Here is a 19,583-nt window from a genome sequence, read left to right as displayed (position 1 = left end):
TTATTTCCTCACTATTCCTAGGGTCACAATTACAGTTCTTAAACTTTCAGCAGGGATCCTCCATAATTTCTTCCGGTTCATACATTCTGAAGACTTTCAAGCCTTACATATTAGCTTAACTCTTTCACCCCCTGATTGTGTTGGTGCACCTTCCCTGTAGCCTTTCCACCAGTCATACAGAATCTTAGAAAATATTCAAAATCTGACCTTATCTGTGCTTTGAATAAAGGAATACTTTATAGTAGACAATCAACTGCATGTTTTTGGGAGGTGAGGAGAAGCTGTGGTACCTAAAGAAAACTCACACAGATACAGTATAGAGCAAACATGCAGATTCTACACAGTAGCCAGATGTTAAGATTGTTCTGTGGACATGGATCTGTAAGGCAGAAACCTTAACTACTGTTGCACCGTGCTGCCATTTACATGGTCCTATATTATACACTAGTTTCCACTGCCTGCTTAGCCTGCAAGTCTCCTTAGGCTTCCAGTGTCCAGAAATATTACTAGTACATTTATATTGTCTATTTTGTAGCAATGTCTGCAGTGAATATGTTGAATATAACTCACCTTCATATATATTACTCGGGCACTTCAGTTGTCTTCCTGTTTCTAGACAAAAGCCATAGTTGTGGCCACTTTCTGGTTCCTGCCCAAATGATCTCATGGCTTTTAGTCCATACCACTGCTCATCTTTCTGGCAGGAAACTGCTCAGCCTCCCACACAGTATTTTCACCATTATTTTTCTAGTGGTGTGCATGCTGTCTTTAGTCTCACAGATCATTTTATTATATACCTCACAAAGCACATGCAACAGCTGGAGAGACCACAGAGGTTCCTCACCAGGAGAATCCAGGGCCTCAAACATCTACCCTACACAGATAGGCTAAAGGCTCTGTCCCTTTCTCAGTCTCCTACAGACTCCTCAGAGGTGACCTCTGTCTGGCATACAAAGCAATCTCAGACTCTGCCTTGATGGGACTGCTGCATATCCAGAAGTCAAGCTGCACTTGTGTAACCCGAATGCACGACCTCAACCTGGTCTGTGACATCAATTGGACTTGTTGGTGGGACAGATCTGTGTCTCAGAGACTCCCCCTTTTGTGGAAAAGACTCCCTTTCCATGCCAAGCAGAGTACCTCATTAACCCTTTTTAAGTCCAACTTGGATAACTGGATGGGGAACAGAAAATACGCCCCTGGGATTCCACCTGTGTCCCTGCTGGACAGTGGCATAGGGTGCTGACTTGGAACATGGGCTAAATTCTTGGCTAGGTTTGTAAGGACCTCAGGGCCAATAGCCTAGTGACTTCCTATGATCCTTTGTACAGGAGGATCACTACCTCCCTGCTTCACTGTAGTGAGACTTGCCATGTTTTCAATGATAAGCTAAACCAGTTCACAGTGGTCCTTTTAACACTTCTGTTAATTGTTAGAGGCAACCTATCTACAACATGGGCCTTGTTTAACCTCAAATTTCTCAATATCTGTCTCTGTTTTTTGCTTTCTGTCTCTTCTCTCTAGTTCTGTTCTTGACACCCACGCATATATCGGGTCTATATAAGAACACTGAACATTCAAAATGTTGAGTGTTCTAATATTGACCCATTTTCAGCTGAAAATATCAAAAAAAACAGAAAAACTAACTTTTTCCTAGGGAAAGAATTTGGTTGTCCGTTTCTGTTGCTTCGGTATTTTCAGCGCTCTAGTGGAAAGTTATGGTTGGGTTCATGTAAGTGTGCAATTGTGTGGACGTGAGGGTTAGGGTGGGTTAGGTGAGTTAGGGTTAGGGCACGAGTCAGGTAAGTGTGCGATTGTGTGGACATGAGGCTTAGGGCAGGTTAGGTGAGTTAGGGTTAAGGCACGGGTGAGGTGGCTGTGCGATAGTGATGGACCTTAGGGTTAGGGTTTGGGTTAAGGTAAGTGGATAGTTATTGGTGTATATATAATTTAATGTAGGGTTAGGTGTAAGAGTTTAGGTGTATGTGTGTGGATTGCTGTTTGATTGGTGTGCTTGTGTTGTGTGTATGTGTATTGGAACAGCAAATTTTTTCCCTAGGAAAAAATTGCTGTTCTGAATGTTCGATGTTTTTAAATTTTGATTGATAGGGTTCGATATTAGAACACTCAACATTTTGAATGTTCGGTGTACTAATATAGACCCGCATACATCTACCTGTGAGCATCAAAATGTATACTTCTTCCCATCACAACATTTTATTCCTTTTTTATAGCAAATATAAAGGACTAAATTAGTATTTCTGCATGATCACTTGCTTCCTCATATGTGGCTACCCATTTGTAGTAACAAGCTATAACCCAACCTTTTTGTTTACCTATTAAATTAAATACCTTTTTTGACCCCCCCAGGCCTTCTGGCTGTTTATTTGCTTTGGACCTTTTACTGCTCATATGTGTCTTGCAGTATGCTTTCTTGCCTCTTTGTACCATTTCCTTATACCCTGTCAGTCCCCCAACTTCTACTTTCTCTGCAGCATCCCTGTCGTAAAGACCATATCCACCATCTTCTTCCATGTTATGGAATTGTTTTACTTGTACCCTAAATGGGATTAGCTCCCTTCTTACAAAACATGCACAATATTCCAGTTAGCATCTGACAGGGTTATGGCCCTGTAAATTATTACCTACCTTTATCTATATGGGTGTTGATGCCAATGCCTACAAATTCTAGCTATGCTTATCATACTTGCCTTTCATATCTGCAGATGGGTGTACGTAGTCTATGCACCATTCTTCCCCCATATCATGCCTGAGACACAGTGCTACTATCTCTGTTAAGTTCATTTTTCCATTACTTTCTTTAACATCTTCTTCCAGTAAACACTTGATTTATTCAAGTGAACATTTTATTTATTCTTTTTGTTACATTTACTAATGTTGGTTTCTTCTTCTTGTACATTTCTTGTAGATCTTAATTGGGTTCATGTTTTTTGCTTGGGCAAAGATAATGTCAAGAAATGTGCTAAGTTCCTCAAATGGGCATGATTCATTTAGTGCCAATAGAACCTTCTTGCATGAACAGGGAAACGTTATAGTAAAGGATTACATTCTTCAGTCTATATCACTGGCCAAAATCAATATATTGTAGATGAAAGTCTATGACAAAATGATATGGATACCCTGAGTGAAAGGAGAAGGGAAAGAAAAATAATGTGTGCGTGTATATGTGCGTGTATATAGGTTCATAGGTGTGTACTAGGCTAATGGTCATGGAGCCTTTACAAGCCTAGCCCATAGGATTACCCTGGCATTGTACCACCCAACCTTAGTTCCCAGTGCCTCTGTCAAGTAGAGCCAGTGCAGTGATTCCCCGGGGTGAATTTTCTATTTCCCATCCACTCATCAAGATTTCTGTTGAAGAGGGCCAGTGAGGTGCTCTGTTTGGCATATATGTGAAGTCTATTCCATAGCATGGGCAGTCTCTGGGTTATGAACCTGTCCCTCCAGCTTGTTCTGTTGATTGTGGTAATGAGGTTGAGGTCTCTGGAGCATGTGGTGTGGAGGGATTAGGATTTCTTTAGATGTAGCATTTCTAACAGTGCTGTGTCAAACATGGCTTTGTAAGTCAAGCAGAGATCGCCTTTTAGTAGGCGATATGAGACAGAGAATAGTTGGAGTTTTTTGAGTCTGTCCATATAGGGCAAGTGTTTAAGACCTAGGATCCTCTTTGTGAGGTACTTTTGTGGCCTCTCCAGTTGTTGCAGGTGTCTGGTGAGGTACATGCCAAATGGGGCATTGTACTCGATGACTGGCCTAATAAGGGAAGAGTAGAGATAATGACCTCTTTCTTCCTGGATGCAAAACCCTTAGTAATGAGATGTGCCACATAGAAGGACTTTCTGACCACAGTGACAATGTTGTGGTCAAAAGAGAGTTTGCTCTCAAGCTGTGTTCCCAGATCTCTTATAATGTCTTCTGTGTTCAGTGGACTACCATCGATGTGGTAATTTATGGGAACCGTGTATTTCCCCAAAGGGAATGACGACACATTTTTTGGCATTGAGCTTAAGGCTATGGTTCTGACACCGGTCATTGGTCTCGGTGAGGCCTTTCTGTAGGATGTCAACATCACTTGGGGAGTTAATAATAGCTCCCAACTTGCAATCATCTGCGAACTTTGTCGGCCAGAGTCCCTTTGTGTTTGCCTGGACTTCAGAGAAGTAGATACCAAACAGGAGAGGACCCAGGACTGAACCCTGTGGGACTCCACTCGTGACTGGTTACCAGTCTGACATGGAGTCAGATACTTTCACACTGTGGGTTCTATCTGTGATCCAGTTTGCAATCCACCTAGTGATATAGGGGTTAATGCCTAGCTTAGTAAGGTTTTCTATGATTTTTGAGTGGGGAATAGTATCAAAGGCCTTGGCCAGATCAAGGAAGGCTGTATGAACCACCTTGCCTTCGTCCACAGCTCTGGTAACTGACTCAAAGAAGTCAACCATGTTGAGCAGACATGACCTACCCTTCACAAAACCAAACTGTGTGGGATCCAGAGTTTGAAGATTCCCTATATCCTTGTTTATTAGGTCCATGATGATATGTTCCATAACTTTGGATATCAAACTTCTCAGGCAAATAGGGCAATAGTTCCCAGGATCCGTAGTCACTCCTCCTTTGTGGAGAGGGATGACTATAGCACTGTGCCATTCGGTAGGGACAAAGCCTGAGGTGAGGCTGTGATTGAACAGGTCATACAGGTGAGGTGCCAGTTCACTCTGTAGTTCATGTAGAACACAGCCAGGGATATTGTCAGGTCCCATAGAAGCTGTATTCTTGGCCTTGGACAGTGCTGCTTTAACCTGTGCAGCAGTAATACTGGGTGCCTGGCAATCTACTGGTATTGTGATTGGTCCTTTGGTGGGGGAGAGAGGGGTAAAGTTGGCACTGTATCTGCCGGCCCGTATATTGGCAATATCTGTTAGCTCAGTATAGGAGATACCATAGTGCAGTAACTCAGAGCAAATCTGGGTATTGCCATGGAGATTCTTTACATAACTATAGAAGGCATTGTGGTTGTCTTTACTATCTGCTGCAATTCTGTTTTCATAGCTAGCTTTATAGGATTTGATGAGGGATCTCAAATTTTTGTTGAGACTGATAAGGGAATTTTTCCAGTCTTGGGACTTCACCTTATTACACATCAGTTTCCTCCTTCTGTTGTAGAGCTTGTTTATGGCAGGGGACCCCCAGATTGGCTTTCTTTTTTTTGAGGAGAGCATCTTGGTTCTATTGGATATGACAAGAGTCATGCATTTGTGTACGTGTTCGTACAGTGCATTGCTGTATGATTCGGCGGTCATGCAACTATTCTCCATTACATGGGTGCCGTGAAGTTAGCCACCTCTGTTTTTAGGAGCCCAAAGTTAGCTTTGGAGAAGTTTTTCATGGTGGTTACCTTTGCGGGGGGTTGGGGTGGGAGGGATGTGGATTTCCAAGGCAATTTGTTTGTGGTCTGATCTAACCAGGGAGGAGTTGACTATTGGTGCAGAGCAATGGTCGCCCATGTTACTAATGACCAGGTTAAGGATGTTGCTACCTCTAGTGGGGGTAATAATGAGCTTGTCCAGGGCATTGGAATTAATGAATTCCAGGAAACGTTGGGCAAGTGTATTGGTACATGAGTAATTTTCCCAGTTAATGGAGGGGTAGTTGAAGTTGCCCAGTATGAGAGTTTTAGGTTGGACCCTAATATTCTCCAGGGTGCTTAGGAATGTGGAGTGTGAGTCTTGGGACATGGTTGGGGACCTATAGCAAGCTATGACCTGAATTGCTATCTTGCCCAATGTTAGCTGCACCTGAAGTATCTCTGATGCGTTATGTTGGGCTACCAGTCTATGTTTGTTTGTGTGTGTGAGTGTGTGTGTGTGAGTGTGTGTGTGTATGTGCGTGTGTGTGTGTGTGTGTGTGTGTGTGTGTGTGTGTGTGTGTGTGTGTGTGTGTGTGTGTGTGTGTGTGTGTGTGTTGGTGTATGTCTGATATTTCAGTGGAATATAGACAGTAGTGAACACACAGATGTAAAGTATATGAGAGTAGTTGGAAGTTTGAGAAAACATAAAAATGTATTACTTAAATTAATTCATTCATTCGTTTTCAGTTACCTGCTTAATTCAACTTAGAGTCACAGTCACTAGGCGATACAGACTAAATGGGGCACTAACCCATCACAGCATGCATGCTCACACTGACTCTCACACAGCATACATACACATTCCTGCAGGCAATTGGGAAGAATGTCAGTTCGATCACAGAACATTTTTGAGATGTCGGGGGAAATAGAGCACCATGTGAAAACATAGACAGACTGAGCTGGACATGCAGACTTCATGCAGAAGATACCCTTCTCAAGAACTGAACTAGAAACTTAGGGAATGTGAGGCAGCAGTGCAAACTGCTGTCCCACTGTATCACCCAAAATAATAGCCGGATTTCAAAAGTACAGCTGTATAAGATGAACTTACTATAACAGCAGATGTTTGAATGATCACTGCTACAGTAGCCTATATCCTGCCTAGGATATAACAACCGGCCAGCTTTAAAGGCTTTAGGGCACTTTCAAAGCACCCAAACTGTCAACTAACTTACTCTGAGTTGGTTAAAAGACAAGTTTGGGAGTGCAGCCCTTCAGCATGTACCTGCCCACAGAGAAAGGGAGGCTGAGCCCTGAAAGGACAATGCTAAGAATAACAAAAAAATAAATGCCCACACCCCGGCATAAAAAAGACAGCAAAAAACAAAGGAGATGGAGGGAGAGAGAGGCTACTGCAGCACTGATCATTCAAACATTTACTGTTAAGGTAAGTTCAGCTTACATAACTATACTATGCTCTTCATATCACTGCTGATATCATATCAGATCACTGCTGCAGTAGCCTTTGCTATATGGATAGATTACCATAGCTAACTATATTTGGGAGGAGGAAGCCATAGATTAAACCAAGTAGAGTAGATAGAGTGAGCATTGACCCTACCTAGAATAGAGTTGTCATGGTGAGTCATGTCCACAGAGGTTTCTCACTAAAAGAATACAGGGCATAAGTAGCATGCCCTATGCAGACCACCTCAATGCTTTATCCTTTATTCAGCCTCCTACAGGCTGTTGAAGGGAGATATATGCCTGGGCATACAAGCCATTATCAGACCCCACTCTGATGGACCTCCTGCATATCCATAAAACAAACAGTACCAGAATTACCCATTCTAAAGACTTAAACCTTGCCTGTGATATAAATAGGACCTGCTGGAGAGACGGATATGTATCCCATAGACTGCCCCTTCTCTGGAACAGGCTCCCCATCCATGTAAATTGGAGTTCCTATCTAACCCAATTCAAGTGTAACTCAGACAATTAGATGGGGAACAGGAAATTCATCCCTGTTTTGGCACCAATATCTCTAATGGACACAGGCAGCCTGTAAATGGTTCATCTCCCAGGCCCCTGCTTGTAAATGTTTCACCTCCCAAGCCTCTGTTTACACTTATCAAGAGTAACAGAACTTTTCAGAGATTTGGGATGCATGACTAGGCTTAAAAAGGCCCTTGTGGTCATTAGCCTAGTAAACACCTATGAAGGAGAAGGGTCCATGAGACCCTGGAGAATGGTCCTAGCAAAGATTGCTCTAGACCTAGAGAAGGAGTCAAGCTTATAGTGCTTTGTAATAATATGTACAAAGGACCAAGTAGCAGTGTCTATAATACTTCTAGAATCCAGTCCTTTCCAAAACACCTTAGATTAAACCAAGGACCTGGTAGAGTGAGCCTTGACCCCACCTAGAATACATTTGTCATGGTTAGTATAAAGAAAGGTAATAGCCTTAGACCACCATTTGGAAATAGTCTGCTTTGACACAGGTTGTCCCTTCTTCTTACCTTGATGCAAAGATCTAAAAGATATAGTTTTGTCAAGACAGTACCTGAGTTTTCTGTGGACATGGTCCCCCCTTGCTTGTTGATGTACCACATACCTTCGGTATTGTGTGTAACCGCATGAAGAGTTCCCAGGGACCAAAGATGGTTCAGATAGTTTAGTGCCTTGGACAGACAAGCATCTCCTTGATATTTATGTGCTTGCATCTGTCCTTGGAGTTCCACACCCCCTGCACTTTTATCCCTCCTGAAACTGCTCCACAAGCAAAGACTGAAGTGTCTGTGGTGACTGATTGCTTTGGAGCAGGGAGGGAGAAGGGAAGACATGGATTTAAGGATATCTGTTCTCTCCATCAAATGATTTCTCCTCTGATAAACCCCAGTACTGGGATCTGAAAAGATAAAGGATGTTGATGCTGGGACTAAAAAAATTTCAGATGCCACTGTATTTTTCTCAATGGGAGTCATATCAGGGGTATCATGAGAATCAGACTTAAAATCCCAAGGTGTTCCCTCACAATGACCAAAGTCTGAGTGTAAAACCTTGGAAATAGAGCTAAATAAAGATCTGTGTATTTCCTGTAGAGGAAAAGTTCTTGGAATTGAAGTGTCTAGTTAACATCTCAGGACCACAATCCTGTATGAAGTCAAGAATGACTTTTGACTATTTTCTTGGAATCCCAGCTTGTATAAGAGATCTCTCACCCAAGAAAGAGATCCCTGACATTTTGAAAATAATTCTGCAAAGATAAGCAAGTCATCTAAATAAGCCTGCAATGAGCTATAACTGGAGCTAGATATTTTGTGAACACTCTGGGTGCAGTGGTTAGTCCAAAAGGCAAGACGGAAAGACAGAGAACTGATAATGTGATCCAGATGCATAAAGTCTTAAGAAACATCTGAAGTCTGGATGAAAAGGGATGTGCTGATAAGCATCTTTTAAGTCTAACCAGAAACTTGAAAGATGAAGAAGAGATAAAAAGGTTGTGAAATGACATCAGTTTGAATTTGTGCACTATCACAAGCAGGTTTAGGAAAATAAAATCCAGAACTGGTCTTGAAGCATTTTCCTTCTTTGCACTAGGAACATCCTTGAATAAAACCCCTTCCTCACATGGGAAGGAGGAACTGGTTTTATCACTCAATGGGAAAGCATATGAAGAAAAACAGGTGGAAACAAAACAGTCTGATATGCAGGATGAGGAACAACATCCTAAAAAGGAGGAATTTCCTCCCCTGCCATCTGTAACCCTGATGAATGACTTTCAGAACCCATTTGTCTGAAACAATTTGTTGCCAAAGAGAAAAATGGAGAGTCAGACTTTCTGGAAGGGAAACAAGGCCATTGTGGGAGGGGGTCGCAAGGTCTCTTGCATAGTCATTCAGACTAGTTGACATGCCTTTGGTTTTGAGAAGTCTGAGGCTTCTTTTTGGAACCCCCTTGCCACTAATTAAATGTCTGTTTATTTGAATTCTGTTGAGACTGTTTATTCTGTTTTTGAAAATTGGATGAGGAGAAGGAAAATCCCTTGGACAATTTAGCAAAGAAGGGCTGAAAATCTTATAGATTCTATGGATCACCTTGCTCCTTTTATCACACTCTTTGATCACCTCTGCAGCAGAGGGGACAAACATTAAATCTCTATCCAAGGGAGAATTTAAAATCTGATTTTTTTACATAACCTGGGAGGTTCTGAGACTGCAGCCAAGCAAGCCTTATTAAAATAGTACCAGTGGACATAGCCCTGGAAGAAGTATCAACAGAATCATACACACAAAAGAATCATACACACACTGCAAACCATGAGTAGTGACCTGTGCAGTAGAAAAAACAAGTTATTTAAAGCATATTTTACTTCACAAGACGAAACTGTAGAAAAAAACATTTCTCACACTTTCACAACAGGTCATAACAAACTTTAACATATGATGAGCCTGGCAATTTAAAATTCTGCCAATCGAAGTTATAGAAGTATATACTTTTTCCCCATGCCTATCAATAATTTCCAATCCTCATTAGAAAGAGTAGGACTGGTCTAGAATTAACTAAGTGCTTAGCAGCACTGGAATCAACTAAGGCTATAGCTGCTGGGTCAGGTTAGGGAACAGTGTATAAACGTTTAAAAGATTGAGGAACTTTAAACATTCTATTTGCCTTTTTATGGACAGCTGGCTGACTATCAAGAAAACTGCTGGCAGTAATATACACATCCTCTAAACAGACAGGACATGAGGAATGGATGTAGGCTCTGGAAAATCCTTATGTAAAAACTCATAGTTTTTTTCCTGAGGGACTAAGAAACCTAAGTGTTCTCTCACTGAAAACATTGGGATATTCTAGCAATATTTTCAGAGAAAGAGAAACCCTCGCAGGGAGAATCAGAAGCTAAACTCTCCTCTGAGTCTGAAACAAAGATCTGAGGATGAAACCTTGAATCCATTCCTGCACCTTCCTGTTCAGATTCAGAATCTTGAATTTCTTCAGGAAAAGAGGCATCCCTCCTTTATCAGAAACTACTTTACAACAAGGATCAATAGCTTGAATTAAACCCTGAGCCAGTCCCAGGAAATTACTTCTATCCAAAGAAATTTGAAGAGGAGTAGATACATGCTTGGTTTTCTGCTTTTTTTTTGACAGGAAAAAATGGGACCCACCATATTACTGATGGCAGCTACTGCTTCCCCAGCAAAGGACACAACACTCCGACACAACAGGTAGTATTTCCTGTTGTCTCTCCCAAGCCCGACAAGACTAAGACTAGCTTTCCCTTGCCCACTGAAGGGGCTCCAACAGCCACATAGGATGTGGCTAAATCCTGGTCCATAGTGACTGTAGGTGCTACATCAGAGATTCAGGATAAAAGAAGAGTAGTTTGAGGTACAACAAATGGCCACAGCAGTCACCCACCTGTGGCTGAAGCAAATTGCTCACCTGCTATGATGGCAAAGGCTGTTTGATTAACTTTTTCTTTATGTGGCTGGAAGAAGGATCAACCATGGGACTGGCAATCTGTTTCATGGTCAACACGAAAATGGTGTTTTTCCTAGGGAAGACAAGCAGCAAATGCCAGTAAACTACCAGTCCACAAAAGTTACCTCTTTGACAGAAAAAACACAGAAAAAGTTTATTTATTGACATTTGATTACTAGGAAAATCCAACTGTGTAGGAGTTTATTTTCAGTGGAGGCTCAGGGAGAAAAGCACGACAGTATTACAAAACATTTTAAGAATAATAATTATACAGTGTTTAGAAATAATTCAAAAATAGCAACAGTTTAAATAATTACACCAAATTAGACATGATTTGACAGAAAACATGAAAAATACATTTTCAGACAATATGGCAAACCCACAGTGGCAAAATAAACACAATTTATCCACAGAAAATATGTTTTCAGTTAGCTTACAATAGTTTTAAACTAACAGAAAAAAACAAGTCTTCCAATTATATTACAGTCTCAAGACAACCAATTAAAACACAACACTTCTAGCTTTAAAATAGATTTCCTAAAGAGGAAAGTAATAAAGCATCAGTGTACATATAAGAAAATGGAAGTTTTTTTTCCACAAAGGGAACTTATCTGCCCTCCAAAGGAAAGCACAACCCAACTACTGATCCTCGAAAGTCTCGGAGGAACATTCTCTTCAGCGGTAGGAAAGGTCTGAAGGGCTTCACTACCACATTTGTCTTTTAGTCAGCTCGGCTTGAGCTGCATGACAGTTTGAGAGCATAGAAGGTGCCCATAATTTTGGAAGCTGGCTGGCTGTTATATCCTTGGTAGGATATAAACCATATGGCTAAGGCTACTGTGGCAGTAATCAATATGAAGAACATGAATATGGTTCAATCATAACAAACCATAGTAGAGAAGAAATAGAACAGATAAAACTCAGTTTGTGGCCCAGGTATATAAGAAGTACAAACAAAAGCAAAAATGTCTTTACATAATAGTGAGCTGTATGCCAGTGTTTCCATTTCAAATCCTTGCCTTATTTTCTAGTTTTTAAAGAAATACTACTTGCTTAGGTAGACATAATGTTAACTATATTGTTGTCAAAGTAAAAGCAGTCCCATGTCCCGCAGTCTAAACTGCAGTCAGATACTTTTTGACCAAAGCAGTCTTTGTGAACAACATTACTGGTAGCTTACAAAAAGCACAGTATTTCGAGCCTCCTTTATTGCCTTGATGATATTTAAATGCACCGATCCCTTTTAGTCAGAAGGAGTACCATGAAGTCTTTTGGGTATTTAACTCATAAAGTGCTTTCCTTCCTCATTTGCACAGTTCGATCTTCAGAACTAGATTGAAAGCCAGTTAAGACATTTGACCATAGAATCCTCCAACCAAGAAAAAGAAACAGTTCTTAGAAATCCCTAGGTGATTGTACTTTGTCAACACAGAATTATTCTGACCATGCTGAAGGTCTTACATAGACAAGTTTTGCAGGATTTTTGTTAAATGTGTGTTTATATTCCATCGTAGTTTGTGACCCAAAATATCTCGATTCCGTCTTCTGTCTCAGTTTCTTTTCTTTTAAAAACATTCTCTACATTTGTTAAGCTTTCCAGAAAGTATATAATTGTGTAGCATACATTATGGCATAACTGAGTCACCAAACTTGCAGCCTAGCATGTTCCCATACTCTCGCTTTGAAGACTACCAGCAGACAATGGCTAGGTAAACCTCACAGGCCTGCCCTCAGGCAGGAATTTGCATTACTGCCCCTTATCCAAACAACTGGGGTAGTGCACACCCTACTCCACTGTACTCTTCCCCAACACATGTATGTTTGGTGTCGTATAGGCTTCCCAGTTAATAATGGATGACTTTAATTACCCCCACCCCATGAGTGACTTTAATTACCCCACTATTAACTGGGAATCCTATATGACACCAAATGTACATGTACAGAGATTCCTGGATTTTGTAAACACCAACTCCCTGGACCAGACAGTGAATACAGCAACCATGGGTGCATCCATACTGGATGTGGTTCTCACTATTATGGGAGGCTGTTGCACAAAATACAAGTAAGACGGACCAATATAGTGGTAAACCCAGTGCTAAGTACTCCAAACAAAATCCAATAAGCAAAACTAAAAAAAAAAATTGCCTTGCTTTAATGATGTTTAAATTACTTGCATAATGTTATTGGTGGGTTGTCTCATATGATGTTATTTAAATGTGGAATAATAAATGAATTACTGAATTTGCACTGAGGAAGGGTTAAGCCTGAAAGCTTTGCTTGTCTGTTGTTAAGTATTGCATTATTTTTTTTCTTTTTATTGCTACGTTCCCTGCATGTGTTTTGCTTATTAGACTGCTGCACACCCCCTATTATAATTCCTTCCCTGGTAAGGTTGGACCACAAAATGGTCTCCTTTGAAATAAAAATAAAACCTGGACCCCCCGCTATGCCTGGAGTATTCAGGAACTATTCTAAGGCTAACCTCCTGTTATTAGGTGAGAATCTGGCAAAATTTCAAGCCTTCATAAATCCTGAGAACACTACTGCCTCTGCAGACCTGTTGACAGAAACCCTGTACAAGCATGTTAATAGCTGCATAGAGGCAGCTGTACCCATCAGGAAGAAGTACAGAACTAACTCAAAAAACAAGCTAACCTGGTGGAATCACAATATCAGTAGGCTGTATAACAGGAGGAAGAAAATCATGGCAAAAATTAGAAGGTGCACCACCCATTAGGATAAAAGCACTCTCAACAAACTAAACAAACAACTCAGAGGACAAATAAAGTCTACCAAAGCCAAATGTGAGGTAAGTGTGGCCTCCCAGGCCAAGGACAACCACAAAGCATTCCTTAGCTATGTCTGCAACCTGAAAGGCAATACACAATTATGTGCAGAGGTAATTGTAAATGGAACCACCTATACTGAGCCAGAAGATATAGCAAACCTCGTGGCTGATAAATTCAGTTCCAACTTTACCCCTCTCGCCCCTCAACCTTCTATCAGGAAATATCATCAAATATAATTCCCCCTACTATCACTATGGAACAGGTCCTTAATGCTCTCTCCAAGACCAAGAACACTGCATCAGTAGGCCTAGACAATATCCCAGGATGCCTTCTAAATAGCATGAAATATGATCGATCATATGATCTGGAATTACTGTGGAACAGCTATGGGGGCGGCTTTTGCCCCCTCATATGCTAATTTAACCATGGGCTTATTTGAAGTTGAATATGTTTATAGGAAAATATTTCTTTTGGCAATATGTTAAATGTTATTTTAGATTTATTGATGATTTCATTTTTTTACGTGAAGGAGGGGAACAGGAAGTGCAGAATTTTTTGGATGAATTACAAGTAAATAGATTTAATTTTAAATTTGACGACATCCAAATAGGGAAGAAGGTGTCCTTTCTGGATGCAGATTTGTTACTTAAGGAAGATGGTATACTAACTACAAAAGTACACAGGAATTTTAGGGGGACATATATTATCTGAAAGCAACAAGTTGTCATCCTGGGCATATGATTGATGCCTTACCTTATGGTGAATGCATACATCTCTACAGACTATGCAGTGATGAACAAGATTTTTTAAGGGAGATAAGTTATACTTTTGAAATGTTCAAAAAGCGTGGTTATGGTGAAGATATAATTGCTAAGGCATGGTCTAGATTTAATAAAGAGTATATAGGAAACAACAACAGAAAATGCAATGGAGTTTCCAAATTAAATAACAATACTGAATCTGGTTGTGAAATATATTTTGTAACCACATATAGTGGATTTAGCAATAGGTTTTATGAGACAGTACAAACACTGTGGCAACTGTTATCAAATTTAAAGGTTGGAAGTTCATGGATGCCTAACAAACTTGTTGCTTCATATAGAGTGGGTAGGAATATTAAGAGCTTTTTGGTGAAATCTAGGTTCTGTAGACCCAAGGAGGTCTTATATGAGTCATTAACAATAAAAGGGACAGTAGGATTTGGCAAATGCAAGCCATGCAAATTTATTGTGCCTTATTTTGGACTCTTAAATGGTCGAAAATTTGATGTTTGTGGGAATTATAGGTGTGACAATGAGGGCATTATTTATGCCCTCATATGTCCTTGTAATAAGTTTTATGTGGGTGAGTCCAAAAGGGCTTTGAAAATAAGGCTATTAGAACATGTTTGTGATATAGCAAATAAAAAGGAACAGAGTTCGGTGGCACAATATTTTTAGAAGCACATGGTAGTTCTGTTCATGCTTTACAAGCCACAATTTTAGAAAAAGTAGAGTGTGTTTTTTTTGGGGGGGGGCATTAGCAAGAATAAACTTATTTATAAAGAAGCAGTGTATATATTAAATTTTGATACTTTGTTTCCAAAGGGTATGAATGTTGATTTTAATTGGCATGTATTACTTTAAATGCTTTTTAAGTGTTTCATGAGTTTATTGTTTAATTGCTTATTTAGTAGTGTATATAAAACAAGTGTGTGATCTGAAGTAACTGTGTACTCCAAGAAGGCAGTGTATGCCGAGACGTCAGAGAGGAGTACATTTTATGCATTGGGTTCCTGGTCTTTGTTCTTCGTTGTATTTGCTGCTGTTGCTTTGCTGTTGTTTTTGCCTCTGGAATTACTATTTAACTATAGCCTCCAAACAGGCTTCATGTCTCATGAATGGAGAAAGGCAGCAGCCATCCCTCTGCACAAAGGAGGGCCATCCACAGACCCTAGAAACTACAGACCTATAAGTCTCACTAGTCTTATATGTAAAGCTATGGAAAGAATTATCATGGAGATGATCAACAGAGATATAGTAAACCCCCAGACACTGGACCCAACCCAGTTTGGTTTTATCAAGAGCAGATCATGCCAACTCAGCTGGGTTGACTTCTTTGAGAAGGTCACCAAAGCAATGGATGAGAACAAAATCATTCATACTGCCTACCTTGACCTGGCCAAAGCATTTGACACAATACCCCACTCGACCATTGTTGGCAAACTCAAGAGGTTAGGTACAAACCCGTATGTCACCCGGTGGATAGCCAACTGGCTCACAAACAGAGCCCAGGAAGTTAGACTTGGGGAGTCCACCTCTACAAATAGGCCAGTCACAAGTGGAGTCCCTCGGGGATCAATCCTTGGACTGCTTGATTTTGGCATTTCCTTCTCAGAAGTCAAGGCCAATGTCAGTAGTCTTTGGCCGACTAAAGTTGCAGCTGATTACAAATTAGGAGCTGTCATTGACTGTCATACTGACACAGATGTTTTCCAGGAGGGGCTGACACAGACAAACAACTGGTGTCAGAGCCATGGACTAAAACTAAATGCCACAAAATGCATAATAGTATCCTTTGGAAAGTCATCCATCCCTGGTAACTATCCAATTGATAACACACCCCTTAAAACTGACCAGTAGTCAGGGACTTAGGGACACACATAAACAGTAATCTAGTCTTTGATCACCATGTGTCTACAGAGGCAAGGAAATCGTTCTATGTTGCACAACTTATAAAGAAAGGTATGGCATATAATCCAAGGAAGTCATTGTTCCACTTTATTCAAGACGTATCCTTGAATTCTGTCTCCTACAGGCTTTTGAGGGAAGATCTATGTCTTGCATATAGGGTGTTGTCGGACCCCACTCTGATGGACCTTATGCATGCACAAAACAAAAACTGCACCAGAATTACCCATTCTAAAGAGTTCAACCTTGCCTGTGATATAAATAGGACCTGCTGGAGATATAGGTATGTATCCGAGAGACTACCCAATCTATGAAACAACCTCCCAATCCATGTGAAGCAGAGTTCTCCCCTAACCCAGTTCAAGTGCAGCTTGGACAATTGGATGGGAAACCAGAAATGTATCCCTGGTTTGGCACCTATGTCTGTAATGGACACAGGTAACCTGTAAATGGTTCATCTCCCAGGCCCATGTTTACACTTATCAAGGGTATCAGAACTTGTCAGAGATTTGGGATGCATGGCTAGGCTTAAAAAGGCCCTTGTGGTCGTTAGCCTAATGAACACCTATAAACCTATGTAGCTATAATATGGTCATAGCCACTTCCCTGTCAGCTCCATCAAGCACGCAAGTGACTAATTGAACTCAGGTAGCCTGGGCCATAGTCAAAGTTTTATTCCTTTACTATATTGGAATTGACATGGCTGGCCTAAATCTTGCAAACCAAACAAAGATGCCTACAAAAGTATATCCATCCTATTTTCTGAAAGGCTACATCAATACATTTGTGCAATATACACATTACCAGTATTTTCCTTTCCACTTCTGTTTATAATGACTCCAACTTCATATCATTATCTACTATTTCTGAATGTTTCTGTGTTGCTTAGTAAAGCTTAAAATGCAACAGTGCCTTATACCAAAATAACCCAAGCTAGTTAGCACATCTAGTATGCAAATTAAGCAAGTCGGTATGACTCTTTGAATCACTTTGAACTGCTGCTGGGCTATCATCCTTTTTTTGCATTGGCATATACAAACCCTTCAGCCTATGGACAGTAATATCTGTGCTCATGCACCCTGTGGCAGATGGGCACCCATACTGTCACCACACAGTGCAGGTGTGTATGATACATGATTAGTAAACATGTACTCATGCATCCATATCTACCATATTGCTCCACAAATCAACCCTCTGGGTGGTCATGACTGTTTCAGCAACTACAAAATATAGAGTTCCAGCTTGTCATGCCAATGAGAACAGGATCAGTGGCGATGCTACAAGGGGGGATACAGATGCACATGACCCTCCTGTGATACTATGTGCCTCCCTGAGTGCCCTAGTCCTTGGAATACTATAAATAAAAAAGTCTCTTTGCAAATTAAAAATGAAAAAGAAAAACAATCCTTGTATGTTCCTGTTGTGAAGATGCAAGCTAGTGTGGCTCCTACTTTCTAAGGTCTCTTTTTCTAAATTAAAGAAAAAAACTCACTATTTTAAAAAAAATGTTCCCATTGAAAGTGTGCAAGTGTGGTTCTTACTTCCTGATCTGCACAGGCACGATTGTTCATTTCCTGCTCAGCTAACTTCTGCAAGCATAAAAGCAGTGGAAGAATTAAGAAGTACAGAAAGGGAGAACAGTCTTTCTTTTCCCACTAAAGAAATGAATTAAGTAAACAGAGACACATGCAGAATTAGAAGCATATTCACAGAAACTGCAGAGGAGAATGACTTTTATGGTGTGTATGCGTGTGTTTTCTCTGCCTGATGACAAAAAGCCAGAGACATCCAAGAACATCTGATATGGTAAGTAAGAGTCACACAGTAATAGGCAAATTGAGTTAGAAAGAATCAAATCCTGTACTCTTAACTGGGGGTATCAGCTCATAAGTTCATAGATTAGCACTATGCTAACTGCCCTTGTGGGCCATTTTAAGCCTCGCCAGTCACTTCATGTGAGTATCAAACCCTGCACTTTGGGTCTATAAGGTAAACCCCTTAACTATTATGCCATCCTCCCACACTTTATGCCAATCTCCCACCCCAAAATTAATTTTCATTCTAAGTGTATCGGTAAATGCTAGGCTAATTGCCCTGAAACCTAGCCAATAACTTACATACATATATACATGCAAATATTTCAAGCACGGGCATTAATGCCTCTTGCAGCTTGCCAATATACCAAAACACTTGTTCCCATAATAAGTGTCCAGGCGCTTCTTAAAAATATCTAAACTAGTACTTGCTTTAATGTGATTTGGTAGTCTGCTCCATGTATCAGCTACTCTGTCAGAGAACCAATTAGTACACTTATCATTCCTACAGAATCTCCTACATAGGTTATCTGATGATTCTCTAGTACTTTTTGATAACCCCAAACATTCCCAGAGGTAGTTGTCACTAAATGCCCTATATACCCGAATAAGAACTTCTCTTAGATATCTGTAAGAGACACTGTACAAGTTTAGATATTTTAGTCTTTCATAATAATTTACATTTTCACATCCATGGATGCCCTTAGTATATTTCAGCTGTACATTTTCCAGTTTACTCATGCTTGTTTTCTTACAGGGTTTCAATATTGTTATTCCATACTCAAGTTTGGGTCTAATGTAACTAACAAACAACAACTTCATCATTTTTGATTTCCTAGACTTTATAAATCTTTTTATACAACATATAGTTCTATAACTATCATTAATTGGTTGATATGATTAGAGAAACTTATAGTTGAATCTACCCATATGCCAAGGTCCTTAAATGAGTCTACAGTTTCAATCATTGTATGCTGTATTAAATATTCACCTTTCAATGTATGTCTCCCAAGTCTCATATGCTTAGTTTTTGATGTATTTATCAGCATATTATTCTCCTGTGTCCAAATGGTCAATTTAGTCAAGTTATTTTGCAGACATGCCTTATCTGTAACACATGTAATCACTTTACCCAAATTCAGGTCATCTGCATATAGACTGTAGAGCACCTCTGATGAAAAAGTTAGGTCTGATAGATTTAATCTAAACAAGTAAGGGCCTAGGACAGAGCTCTGTGGGACACCCTGACTGTAACCAAGGATTTCACCTGTCCAGTTGCTGTATACTTGCCATATCCTATTTGTAAGTCATGCAGCTATCCATCTTATCAAGAGTACATCAATACCTAGTTGTACTAATTTATTGATCAGTGTTTTGTGTATGACCCTGTAAATGCTGAAGTTAAATCTATATAAATTACATCACAGCATAATATTTCATTCATAGCTATTAG

Source organism: Protopterus annectens, chromosome 2.part2 (assembly GCF_019279795.1).
Source record: "Protopterus annectens isolate FY-2018-M chromosome 2.part2, PAN1.0, whole genome shotgun sequence".
NCBI lineage: Eukaryota > Metazoa > Chordata > Ceratodontiformes > Protopteridae > Protopterus > Protopterus annectens.
The sequence above is the reverse complement of the archived record's forward strand: the minus strand, read 5'-3'. Positions refer to the sequence as shown.